Source organism: Elephantulus edwardii, unplaced genomic scaffold (assembly GCF_000299155.1).
Source record: "Elephantulus edwardii isolate Elephantulus edwardi_28Jun2011 unplaced genomic scaffold, EleEdw1.0 scaffold00602, whole genome shotgun sequence".
NCBI classification, from domain to species: Eukaryota; Metazoa; Chordata; class Mammalia; order Macroscelidea; family Macroscelididae; genus Elephantulus; species Elephantulus edwardii.
Genome location: NW_006400352.1, coordinates 53,497 through 67,646, shown reverse-complemented (window position 1 = coordinate 67,646; position 14,150 = coordinate 53,497). Strand labels below are relative to the sequence as shown.

Sequence of the window (14,150 nt, the reverse complement as noted above, 5' to 3'; positions counted from 1 at the left end):
GGTCCTTGGAGAGGGACATCATTCTTGGGAGGGTGGAGGGACGGCGCAGGAGGGGAAGGCCCTCTATGAGGTGGACTGATTCAGTGACTGGGATAATCAGGATGGGAGTGTCAGAGACAGTGCGATTGGCACAGGACAGAGCAGAGTTTAGGGCTGTTGTACATAGGGTCGCTATGTGTCGCAAGCTACTCAACAGCACATAACAACAACATCAAATACCTTTTAATTTCTATAATTTTTTTGAGTTCTTTTTGGTGTTGTTGCTAGTTACTTTGGTCCATCTTGCTTTCTGTGGCACCTCTGTAAGAAGGACATAACTCAGTGTTTCTTGCAATGCTGGTCTTGTTTTTTACAAACTCCCTTAGTTTCTGTTTTCTGGGAATATCTTGATCCCTCCTTCATATCTGATGGACAATTTTGCTGGGTACAATATTCTCGGTTGACAGTTGTCTTTTTGGAGAGTTTGATATGTCATTTCATTGTCTTCTTGCTCGCATGTTTTCTGCTGAGAAATCGGCGCTTAATCTTATCTGCTTTCCATTAAAGGTTACTCTTTGTTTCTCCCTTGCTGCTTTCTTGGTTCTGGCAAATTTGACTTTGATATGTCTTGGCGTTTTTCTTTTGGGGTCTGTTCTACATGGTGTTTTCTCAGTTTCTTGTATATATATTCTCTCATTCTTTATTATACCTGGGAAATTTTCTTCTAGTAATTCTTCCACAACTTTTTATTTTTGTGAAAAAAATTGTATTTAGAATTACCCAGTTGGACTCAGTTTAGATGATCCCAACTTTGTTGGCAATATCCAAAGCATCATAGTCAGGAGCAAGTTGAACATAAAAAAACCACAAAGCCTTCTTCTCTCCATCAGGCCAAATCAAAGTCTTTACCTTAGCCACAGCAATGTCACAGTGCTTCTTTATAGCTTGTTTAATTTGGTGCTTGTTGGCCTTGACATCCACAATGAACAGAAGTGTGTTGTTATCTTCTATCTTCTTCATGGCTGACTCAGTGGTCAAGTTTGTTTCTCCTGGGGGTGCTCTTTTTCAGGTATTTGGCCATCAGAGTCTCAGTGTCTTAGGCCACCAGAAGGTGGGTGATGTGCAGATCTTTTTTTTTTTTTTTTTTTTTGGCTGCTTCCACAACTTTTTTGGTGCATTTACTTCCTTTTTCCTGTTCTGGGATTCCAATTATGTCCGTGTTATTTCTCTTGATGCTGTCACACATTATTCTTTTAGATTCTTCCTTTTAGATTCCGCTTTTTGTTACAGGAGATCAGTGGTGACAATTATATCTTCTATTTCACTGGTTGTGTGTTCCATCTCTTCAACCCTGATGTGACCCTCCATCATGTTGACAGCATCTGAAACATTAATCCTCATATTTTGGACTGTAGTTTCTTCTTTTTCCAGAGCCTCTAATGCCTCATTTGTTTTGTCTGCATTGTCTTGGATTGTTTTTTTAAGCTCCTCCTGGTTTTTGCTTGCAGTGTCCTGTAATTCTTCAAGTTTGTCTTTCACTCATTGTAAATATTCAATCATTGTTCTTTTAAATTCGGTGTCAGAAAGTTTCATCAGATTTCTGGCTTCAGGAAATCCATTGTTACTGTGTCCCTTTTGGGGGTAACATCTTACTTTGGGCTTGTGTAGGGGGTAACATAGCCTGCTTCCTATGTGACTGCTGTGGTCGTGTTTTTCATGTCTGAGGCAATAGCAGGTTCTTTATCTGAAGTCACCACTCTGGAAGAGGATAGAGCAGCTACCCTGCCTGAGTTTCTCTCAGTGCCATAGAGAAAAGGCTAGTGGAAGCAACCTCCTCTGTCAGATGACTGCTGCAGCTAGGGTAGCCCAAGGTGCTCTGTGCTAAAGGCAGTTGAGATCCAGGAAGTCTTGGTTTTCCCTTCAAGAACAACCTCCATGAAAACAACTATGAGATATCATCTCACCCCAGTAAGACCATCAAAGTTTAACAGAACAGTAAGCAACAAATGCTGGCGACGTTGTGGAGAAACTGGAACCCTTATTCACTGTTGGTGGAAGTGTAAAATGGTGCAACCGCTGTGGAAGGTGATGTGACACTTTCTCAAAAAGTTGCAAATAGAGATACCATTTGACACAGCAATTCCACTACTGGGAATATACCCTAAAGAGACCATAACTGACACCCAAAGAGATATATGCACACCATGTTTATCATGGCTTTGTTCACAATAGCAAGGAGTTGGAAACAACCTAAGAGCCCATCAGCAAACGAATGGATAGAGAAGCTGTGGTATATTCACACAATGGAATACTACGCTGCATTGAAAAACAAGGAACTAATGCAATATTATTCAAAATGGGTGACCCTTGAGGACATTATGCTGAGTGAAGTATCTCAGTCACAAAAGGACAAATGCTGCATGGTGCCACTGTTGTAAAACAAGACTGACCTCGGGGTTGGGGGGAAACTAAGAAAGATGGGTTCAATAATGTATACCGCATTGAAACAGATGAGGGAGAGAACTGTTTAAAAGGGATATGTGATTAGGTATTTTTGTCATGACAGGAGTCCAGAGTGAAGGCTGTATAGTGGAGTGGACCTGGGTGGAGGGATTGTAAAACAATGAAAGAATATGTCTTTTACTTTTCCAAGAGGGGATGTACTGGTGGAGAGGGTTGGGAGGAGAGAAAAGTACAACAATGAATGAATGGAAATCCAAAGTCTCTGTAAATTTTCATTGAAATTAATAATGAATTTTTTAAAAAAGAACAAGCTCCAGCTGTCTCACTCCCTTCTGAATGAGCTTAAGGGGTCCCATGTGATACTGCCAAACAGCAGTGATGTCCCACAAAACACCTCAACCAAGTTCCAGCTTTGCTCCTGGTACGCATCAGGAATGGAATTCTGGGAGTAGGCCAGCAGCGCTGGAACTGGAGTTCTGGGTGTGGCCTGGCTATGACAGGACTGGAGTTCTGGGTTTACACTCATTCCAATTCCAGCTTTCCTGCTTGCCCCTGTGCATCACTTCGCAGCACATGCATCAGGAGCTCCCCAGAGTGTGTGTGGCATCAGCAGGCCATTCCCTGATGTGTGCCTGGCATCAGCAGGCAGCTCCCTGGCACATGCCTAGTGTCAGGAAGCATCTCCTCATCACGTGCCCAGCGTCAGGAGGTAGCTATCTGGTGTGCACCTGGTGTCAGCAGGCAGCTCCCTGGTACACCCCAGGTGTCAGGAAGCAGCTCCCCAGCACTGGAGTGACATCAGCAGGCAGCTCTCTGGTGTGCACCCAGCATCACATTGCATGTGCCAATAGTCGCTTCTGATTTCTCTCACTCCAACTCCAACTGTCTTCCCTGATGGTCCGTCTGCCCTGATGGTCCTAAAACCTGATTTTTCATTTAATTTCTTTTTTACTGCCAGTCTGTGCAAGGTTGGGGTGAGATTAAAGAGTGACGAGTCAGAGGCCCCAACAAGCTACTAAAAGCTCTACGTGAACCCCAAACTGACCAATTATCAACAGGAAAAAAAAAACCAAACCAACAAACAAAAAAACCTGTGGGTAAACCTCTCTACTATTGTGCAGCAAATCTGTGCCAGGTAGAGAAGAAACACCAACTATCCACCAGCAAATCTTAGTTCATCCACATCAACCAGCAATATTAATATTACTTACAATCCCACTGTGTGCTTCCTGAAAGAAGTCTGAGAGAGTGTAGAAAGAAACAGAGGTAAAATTGATTAAGTAAGAAAGTGAGGGGATTAAGTCTTGAAATGATCCCCTACTGAGAGAAATCTTCAGGTTTCCTGTGCAGAGAGTTTAAGTCTGTAGCTGGGACCCACAACAAAGATACTTAAAATAATATATTTAAATATCCCTACAACCTCTATAAAAATGCCTAATTTCTTTAAAAGTTCCCATGCAAACTGTGTATTGCAAGACTGTCTCATGGAAATGCAGGTCAGTAAATAGTGAGATGCAACTAGAGGTAAAGCAGTCCATGGCTCATAGGAAAGCATGTGCATAGGTCTCAGCTTTGTGAAAAAGATAAACGCTAAACAAGGGGATGAGAGATCATACATGGTTTTAACAGCTTGAGCCATAGGGGAACAAGAACACAGATACAAACTAAAAAAGTGAAAGCAGAATTTTAAAATCATGGCTTTTTGAAACCCAAGGTATTCTAGTTGGGCATTTGCATGATGTGCTGCTTAGGTGACTTTTGTCTCAGTTTTCAGTTTGGAGAACTGGGCGCAGATGGAAGTTATGGGTACCTCTATCCTTGGAAGTGCCTCCTATTTCTCAATGAGTCTTACCACAGGCCACCTCCATGCCCCAGAATTCATGGACACACAGAGGAATTGTACATTCTGTTCAAGCCCAGAGGTGTCTGCTGCCATCTCAGGGTGGAGTGGGACTACAGCAGTGTTTACAGCTTTCAAGTCTTGTACTGGATATGTGTCTCTACTTTCTTGACAGGCAACAGAAGTGTGATCCAGGAGGATTTACATAGGATAATTATTCTATGCTCTTTTAACTGTTGCAAGTGTTGTTGAATGTCTATCAGTGCCTCCCTTGGAATAGGATATTGCTTACAGCTTGCTGGCTGGGCTCCAGGTTTTAGTTCAGTAAGGATAGGGGGCTGCTGGATAGCCATGCCTGGATGGTTATTCTCTGCCCAAAATAGGGGCCATTTTGCTTTTAGAGTTTATGGCACCTCATTCCCCTTTTCTGAGTGTTAGAGCCTCCACTCCTCTTCCTGGGGCATATTTAAGGTGAGAACTAACCCAGGCAGAGGAAGATTGAGTGTATAGGTTCCTGGTTTCTGAAAGGAGATGGTAGCTTGTAGTTTTCTTAAAAGATCTCTCCCAAGGAGGGGCACTGAGCAATTAGGCATATATAGGAACTGATTCTAGATTTCATGACCCCTAAGTATGCACTTGTGGAACAGGCAGAAGGATTGTTTTACTACTGCTCCCGTGACTCCTACTATGTCCACCTTTTTTGGCAGATAAGGGGTGGGTGATTGATGACAGAATGCTCAGCTCTTGTGTCTGCTGTGAAGTCCAGTGTTTTGCCTTGATTTTTACTATGACCCTGGGTTGAGCACGGTTTACTGAGCCACATCACCCTCAGTCCTCAAATAAGTCTATTTCCCCCACACTGAACATGTGAGTGTTCCATGGGGCAGGCCCTAGTTTTCCCTTCTCTTTTCACTGTGTACACCAATTTTTCCAATGGCCTATCTCGCAACATATAGCATGCTGGTTCCATTGTAGTCTCACTTTTCCTTGCCTTTGTGAGCCATTTTTCTGAGTGACTTCTCTTTGGTTTTCCTGACTCTAACTACAATTAAATTGTGCTTGGGAGAGAGCTGCGCTATTAAATCTGCTTTCCTTTTCATACATCTGTCTGCCGTTTCTCTTCTAGGTCTTTATTAACAAACACTTTATTGAAGGGACAGCAAAACCCCCATTTTTTATAAACTCCCATTAATGCTAGAGGCAGAAGCGGGCCATAAAAATTCTTAACTTAGGGCAAACACGAATGTCCTGGGTAAAGTCTTGTCTGTCCTTGCAAAGTAAAGAATTAACTAGTGTCTACGTGGCACAGAGGGAGTAAAGGCAGGCAAAGTAGCCAGCCCGTCAGAAGCCGACCCACATGACTGATCTTCCGACCCACCAACCATGATCTCAATCCCCCTGCTCCGACAGGGCACCCAAAGAAAGCCATAAAAGCAATTGGGAGGTGGGGCTCGGGGCTTTTTCCCTCGATAGCCACCCTCTTGTGGAGGGAGAAAGTCTCCACATGTGGAATTAATAAATGCTCTTGAAATTTTCAGACGTGTGATTGGATCTCCTTTGAGGGGCATTTCGTGGGCAGAACATTTATTTGCAATTTCAAGTAACTGTGAGGTGCAAACCCTTCTAACTTCTGAAGTTTTCCGCAGATGTCTCAGGTTCTCTGGTTCACAAAGACTGCATTCACCATCTGGGCTTTCTGAATCAAAAGAAGTATACAGCCCCTAGGCTTCACATAGTCTCTCATAGAAAGCATTTGGGCATTCAATGAGATGTTGATATACCTCACCTACTTTGTTAATATCAGTAGCCTTTTCTGTCCTCCCCTCTTGACTCTTTGAAAAATGGCTTCCCAATATTCCTGCGGCCTGAGAACATCTTGCTCATTATATGCATTCCATTCATTACTTCATCTGGAAGGTGTCAGTGAGGCCTTGCCTCAGGGTCCTGTGTTCCAGCTAGTTCCATCTCTATCAACCATCTGAGTGCTGCCTGTTGGATTTTTCTACATTCCTCAGTGCTAAAGAGAGTTAGGAGAAGCTGGTCAACATCTTGCCATACAAGATTATGGGTTTTAAAAATAGCCTGCATGAGGTCAATCAGCACCTGAAGTCTCTCAGTATGAGAAAGTGTATGTATGATGTTTCCAATTCAACAAATCTGTGGTGGTAAATGGTTGATACATGAGCATATTCTGGCCTTCCAGAGTTTCTCTGTTTCTACCAATAATAGCTGGTCATATAACTTCATGGAGGGACATCTAGATTGTTGGGTGTGCTTCATTGTCTCCCTCATTTTCACTTTGTGATACAAGAAGCAACTTGTATCTGATGGAGTGGTAGAGTTTAGGGCAGCAGGACTTGGGCAAGACAGAGCGTATAGTGGTGGCAATAGTACTAGTTTCTCCTCTGGGGAGGGGCTAAGATTTTCAGAGTCTTAATTGGGTGAATGGAAGGCCACTGCCAAACTAACATTTTTGACACTTGGCTTCTTAGCCACAAGGGTTGTAACCAGATGTCTATATAGGGAAATTGATCAGGGTGCCCTGGCTTCCTGTAATTATAGTCCAAATGTGCCAGACCAATTCATGGTATACACTGACCTCTGGTGGCCAGTCTACCTGGCAGAGGGTTTTCAACCTCATTTTAATTCTGTAGTCCCCACTGCATACCTTCTAGAAGTTTTCAACATCCGATCTAAACTAGTAGGTGTACTCTAACTCCCTCCCATTTGAAATATTTCCATGTGTGGTGCTGCAAAACTCAGACAAAGGGTGAAAGCCACAGAATCCTAAAACCACACAGATGTGTCCCTGGCTGCACTCCTGGAGGACTTTTAAGGGCCAGGTCTATCTCCCAGAAGAAATTGAATCACCATTATGCTGTATGATATCACCATGGAACCATAGGTCAGAACCCACACAGACTTCATAGCGTGAACCGTGGAGCCACAGACAGTCCCTTACCACTCATTTAGAGGTTATTACAATCCTGCCCATAAAATGCCTTCCTGAGCCAACTCTGATTTCTTGTACAATCCTGGTACAATACTCTAGAGAAGCAGACATTGGTCAAATGCCTTCTTTGCCTTCTACTTAGTCAGACTACTTTACTGTGATTCAGTTGACTGTTCCCTTAGTGTTCCTAGGAGCTGTAGGTGCAGGTGATGTTCCTCTGGGAGAGGCCCAACCAACTGCTAGCATGGGTATCCCAGCAATCAAACCCATGATCTGCTTGATTCTGAAGCTCGATGCTGCCTTCTGGTGGTCCCTTCCAGGAAGCCACTCAGTGGAGGCACAACTCTTCCCACTATCTTCAGCCTCGCTGTGGACAGGTTTGCTGGCCAATGCACCAGAAATGTTGCAGAAATCCGACCTTCTGTCCAGCAACTCCAGACAAAGGAACAAACAGTACAAGCTCTTTTGGTGAAGCAAGGAAGACTATTGTTCATGGGAGCACTGACAGAGCATCACAAGCCTCTCAAAGGTCAGGCTATCTGAAGGCAAAAGATTCTCTTTTTATATAGGCTTACAGGGTATTGATTGGGATATCTTTATTATTGGCTAGTTTTTACATACGTTATGATTAGTTAGTTAAGTCTTTTGGAAAAAGGAGCTATAGGTCAGTTACTAGGCAGCCAATCCCCAGCTGCTGGACCATATCTCCCTTATATGATTAAATCTGTTCACTCTCTGCTGCTCCTGGGTGTTGAGCCTGCTAAACAGGTTTTCTGTTTTTGCTTATCTTGTGTCTTCTTGGTCTTGAGCCTGCCTCAAGGAGTGTGATCTCACACTGAGACTTTGGAAGGCAAAGGATCCCACAATCTAGAGGAAGAGGAGTTCAAAGGGTCAGGCTTAGAAGCATGTTGCTGTTGTTGTTGATTGTTGTTGAGTCAAACACGACTCATAGCGACCCTATGAACAAAAGACCAGAAGTATTTCTATAACTATTGCAGTTTCTCCAAGTTCATAGAGTTTCCATTGGCATATGGTTTAGGAAGTGGATGCCATTCCTGCTTCCAAATCTGTCTTAAACTGGGAGCTCCTCCAAACACTGTCCACCATGGGCAACCTGTATGGCATTTGATACCCCAATGGCACAAGGCTCAGCATCATAGCAAACACAGATTACTTCAGTACAGCAAATTGACAGAAGAGTGCTGTATGACTTAGAAGAATGTTCCTCCAAAATATAACAACACTAGGCTGCAGGCCCTTGGGCCCAATCGAATTTTACATCCAAGGGCCCTCCTTGAGGTCATTCATTACACAAACATTCCCATTGGCCCTCACCAAAACAAGAATGCCCATTTTACAGAGTTCAGCCACTTCCCCAGTCTCCAACCGAATTTTAAATCCAAGGGCCTTCACTGAAGTAATTTATTCCACAGTCATTCCCAATCAAACTTTCCCATTGGCCCTCACCAAAACAAGAGCATCCATCTTACAACATAGAAGCATAGAAGTACAAAAACTCAGCTCAGAGGACCTACAGAAGAATACTCAGTGATTGAGGGTCCTCCAAAATTCTAACCCTGACCAGAAATGTCAAGGAGGAGGATTTCCAAAGAAATCCAGGGGTGTTTTCAAGTAAGAGCTAGAACGTCCTGACTTGGGTGTGAGACTTTGACAGAATACCACTGACAGGGAATGGCAAAGAAACACTGACAAAGGTCAATCAGAACTGATTTTGACAAAAACTGTGGCAATATAACAATAAAAGCAGATTATCAAGGAATGTGGCAAACAACAGACTCAAAGAAAGGACAAACTAGATGGTTGAAAATCACTATACATCTGTTAGAAGGAATGCACCATCAGCTCTCTGCTGGCAAAGAACATATCCTGACCCTTTCATAGTCTGTTATGAACATCTAGTAAACCTCAGTTTCTTTCTCTTGCTCTCACCTGGTATTGGTGTCTGTCTTGTATATCCAAGTTAGAACTTTCTAGTTCTTACTCAAAGAGGCCCCTGGAACCCTTGGAAATTCTTGACATTTTGGGAGCTTGCCCAGGAAAATTTCTGAGGACTCCTGATCACTGAGGACCCTTATACTAGTGAGTTTTCGTGCTTCTGTACTTCTAAGCCTGGCCATTTGAACACTACTTCCCCTTTAGTTTGATTATGGGATCCTGTACCTACCAAAGTCTCAGTGGGAGATCAGGTAGCCAGCCTCCTGTGACATAAGGAGACCGCCTCACTAGTTCCCTTATAAGAGTCCCATTCATGATATACAGACCAGGGGATTATACCAGTGCTCTAGTCCATACAGGGGGGCTTCTCCGACCCTGAGATGTCAGCAGACACCTAATATCCTTCCCTTCAGGCTTGATCAGGGTGTCCAATTTCTCTGTGTGGCCGTGAATTCTGGGACTCAGGAGAAACTCCTGGTAAGACTTATTGGGAAATAGGCACGTCTGGGGATGGAGGAATCTGTACCTTCCATCCATGCCCACTTCTCTGAACTGAAAACTGAGACACAAATCACCCAAGCAGCACATCAAGCCCAACTAGAACACCTCGAGGTTCAAAGAGCCATAATCTTAAAATTCTCCTTTCACTTCTTTAGTTTGAGAGACTTAATCCTCCTACTTTCTTGCCTAAGAAATCAGCTTTTCGGTGTGGCTGCCCGCGGCTGCGGAGGGGGTCCTGCGTGCCGGAGTGGGAAGCGGCGCGAGCACGCGGCACGGGGGACTCTGTGCAGTCGGACCCCGTGCTCCGAGTCCAGACCCAGCGACCCGCCGGAGGCACCAGGCGCTCCAGAGCTACTCGGGGAACAAGTGTGCGAGAGGAAGAGCCAGCGGCGGCGACGCAGGGCCCGGGGGCGGTGACAGCAGGTCTAGGACCTTGTTGTTGTTGTTGTGTACCATCGAGTCGGAACTGACCCATAATTGATGCTCCAGCACATCATTTAAACTCGCTGAAGGAGAGTACCCATCCTTCTCCCATGGAATCCTCATGAATTTGAACTGTGTGCCTTCAGGATTGTCCGAATTCTTACCACAAGGCCACTGCCCATTAGTAAGTGTCCTTGTGCTGGATTAATTCATCCTGAAATGGTGCACCAGAAATCTGCAAGGTTGAAGTTATAAAAGAAAAGATCGCTGCTAAAATGAATTTGAGCACTATAGCATGTTTTGTGCCACATATGAAAAGGTATTGAAGATTTACAGAAAAGCAAAGAAAGAGAACTGTCAATGAGAGAGGAAATCTAACTGGGCTGACAAAAAGGAGAGTGGTCGCTGCATTGGCCATCATGCCTAAAGGGGTGCCCAAGGGCCCAGAGATTGCTGACCTATTCTACAAAGATGACCCCGAAGAACTTTTTATTGGTTTACATGAAATTGGACATGGAAGCTTTGGAGCCGTTTATTTTGCCACAAATGCTCATACCAACGAGGTGGTGGCCATTAAGAAAATGTCCTACAGTGGCAAGCAGATGCATGAGAAATGGCAGGATATTCTTAAGGAAGTAAAATTTCTACGACAACTGAAGCATCCGAACACCATAGAATATAAAGGCTGTTACCTGAAAGAGCACACTGCCTGGTTGGTGATGGAATATTGCTTAGGCTCAGCGTCAGATCTGTTAGAAGTTCATAAGAAACCACTGCAGGAAGTGGAGATCGCTGCCATTACCCAGGGTGCTTTGCAGGGGTTGGCCTACCTGCATTCTCATGCTCTGATTCATAGGGATATTAAAGCAGGCAATATTCTTCTAACAGAGTCCGGTCAGGTGAAACTGGCCGATTTTGGATCTGCCTCCATGGCCTCTCCCGCCAACTCCTTTGTGGGCACACCTTACTGGATGGCACCGGAGGTGATCTTAGCAATGGATGAAGGACAGTATGATGGGAAAGTTGATGTTTGGTCCCTTGGGATCACCTGCATTGAATTAGCGGAACAGAAGCCCCCCCTTTTCAACATGAATGCAATGAGTGCATTATACCACATTGCCCAGAATGACTCCCCAACGTTACAGTCTGATGAATGGACAGACTCCTTCAGAAGGTTCGTTGATTACTGCTTACAGAAAATACCTCAGGAAAGACCAACGTCAGTGGAACTATTACGGCATGAGTTTGTCCGACGAGACCAGCCACTACGAGTCCTCATTGACCTCATACAGAGGACGAAAGATGCTGTCTGTGATCTTAATAACCTGCAGTACCGAAAAATGAAAAAGATCCTTTTCCAAGAGACACGGAATGGACCCCTGAATGAATCCCAAGAAGATGAAGAAGACAGGGAAACGGACAGCCTGGGCAGCAACCATTCCATCCCAAGCATGTCTGTGAGCACGGGCAGCCAGAGCAGCAGTGTCAACAGCATGCAGGAGGTCATGGACGACAGCAGCTCCGAGCTGGTCATGATGCAGGAGGACGGAAGCACAATAAACTCCAGCTCCTCCATCGTGCACAAGAGGAAGGATCATGTATTCATAAGGGATGAGGCGGGCCACAGCGATCCCAGGCCTGAGCCGCGGCCTACCCACTCAGTCCAGAGCCAGGCCCTCCACTACCGGAACAGGGAGCGCTTTGCCACGATCAAATCAGCATCTTTGGTTACACGGCAGATCCACGAGCATGAGCAGGAGAACGAGTTGCGAGAACAGATGTCAGGTTATAAGCTGATGCGGCGCCAGCACCAGAAGCAGCTGATCGCCCTGGAGAACAAGCTGAAGGCTGAGATGGACGAGCACCGCCTCAAGCTCCAGAAGGAGGTGGAGACGCATGCCAACAACTCGTCCATCGAGCTGGAGAAGCTGGCCAAGAAACAAGTGGCTATCATAGAAAAAGAGGCAAAGGTAGCTGCAACAGATGAGAAGTTCCAGCAACAGATCTTGGCCCAGCAGAAGAAGGACTTGGCAACTTTCTTAGAGAGTCAGAAGAAGCAGTATAAGATTTGTAAGGAAAAGATAAAGGAGGAAATGAATGAGGATCATAGCACACCCAAGAAGGAGAAGCAGGAGCGGATATCCAAGCATAAAAAGAACTTGCAGCACACACAGGCCGAAGAGGAAGCCCACCTCCTGACTCAGCAGAGACTGTACAACGACAAAAACTGTCGTTTCTTCAAGCGGAAAATAATGATCAAGCGGCACGAGGTGGAGCAGCAAAACATTCGGGAGGAACTAAATAGAAAGAGGACACAGAAGGAGATGGAGCACGCCATGCTGATCCGGCACGACGAGTCCACCCGAGAGCTGGAATACCGGCAGCTGCACACGTTACAGAAGCTTCGCATGGACCTGATCCGTCTTCAGCACCAGACCGAACTGGAGAACCAGTTCGAATACAACAAGCGGCAAGAAAGGGAACTGCACAGAAAGCATGTCATGGAACTCCGGCAACAGCCAAAAAACTTAAAGGCCATGGAAATGCAAATAAAAAACAGTTTCAGGACACTTGCAAAGTACAGACCAAGCAGTATAAAGCACTCAAGAATCACCAGTTGGAAGTTACTCCAAAGAATGAGCACAAAACACTCTTAAAGACTTTGAAAGACGAGCAGACGAGAAAACTTGCAATTTTGGCAGAGCAGTATGAACAGAATATAAATGAAATGACGGTCTCTCAAGCGTTATGGCTCAACGAGGCTGAAGAAGCAGAATGCCAGGCCTTGAGGCTACAGCTCCAGCAGGAAATGGAGCTGCTCAACGCCTACCAGAGCAAAATCAAGATGCAAACCGAGGCACAACACGAGCGCGAGCTCCAGAAGCTGGAGCAGAGGGTGTCTCTGCGCAGAGCACACTTGGAGCAGAAGATTGAAGAAGAGCTGGCGGCCCTTCAGAAAGAACGCAGCGAGAGAATCAAGTACCTGTTAGAAAGGCAGGAGAGAGAGATCGAGACTTTTGACATGGAGAGTCTCAGAATGGGATTTGGGAATTTGGTTACATTAGATTTTCCTAAGGAGGACTATAGATGAGATTAAATTTTTTTGCCATTTACAAAAAAAAAAAAAAGAAAACCGAAAAAAGTTCAGACCCTGCGAAACCACATTCCCCATTTAAACGGGCGTAGCTCGCGCGCTCGCTCTCTCTCTTTCTCTCTCTCTCTCTCTTACTGACATTGTGTCGGACTAGTGCCTGTTTATTCTTACTCCATCAGGGACCCCCTTCCTCCCCCCAAAGTCAACTTCCAGTGCTGGCCGGAGCCTGGCCGTCTCTTCCAATCACGCTCCACGTCCCAATATCGATGTGATCCAAAAATGTTTCCATGAAGAGCTGTGGAGACTGTTTTGAAAACCAACCAACCAACCAATAAACGAACAACAACAACAACAAAGTGGATGGATATTGCTTTAAGCAATCACTCATTACCACCAATCTGTGAAAGTCAAGCAAAAAAGAAAAAGATACATTAATAAAACAAATCAATAATAAAATACCAAGGGGAAGAGACACACAATATCCGCAGCCTTACACCTAAACCAGCTACTGCATTATTTTATTTTATTATTTTTGGTATTTATTCATCAGGAATAATGATTAAAAAATAAAAAAACAAAAGTTTTATTAAAGATTGAAAATTTGATACATTTTACAGAAACTTAATTGTAATGTACATACCAGTGGTGACATATTATTACTTTTTGGGGGCTGGGGTGGGGTGGGCGGGGTGAACAGATCTTGTGATTTTTAAGAACCTGCTGGCAAGAATTTCCTTGTCTCCGGCATACTCTGTATCATAATCATTTTCTGCCGTTGCAGAGGATGTGAATACATTTAAGGAACTCACAGAATCTCAGTAGCACAAATTGGGCTTTGGCAAATCATGTATTTTTTTTTATTTTTTTTCTATAATTATATTTTATTAATTTTCATAAACATTTACAGAGAGTTTGGGCTTCCACTCATTCATTGTTGCACT

At 44.5% G+C, this 14,150-nt stretch overlaps 1 pseudogene across 1 annotated transcript; it reads left to right on the top strand.

The window, feature by feature from the left end:
• Positions 1 to 10,340: 10,340 nt before the first annotated feature.
• Positions 10,341 to 14,057, top strand: LOC102848281 (annotated as a pseudogene). The gene has a single exon (XR_439051.1). The product of XR_439051.1 is annotated as a TAO kinase 3 pseudogene (transcript).
• The last annotated feature ends 93 nt before the right edge of the window (positions 14,058 to 14,150 follow it).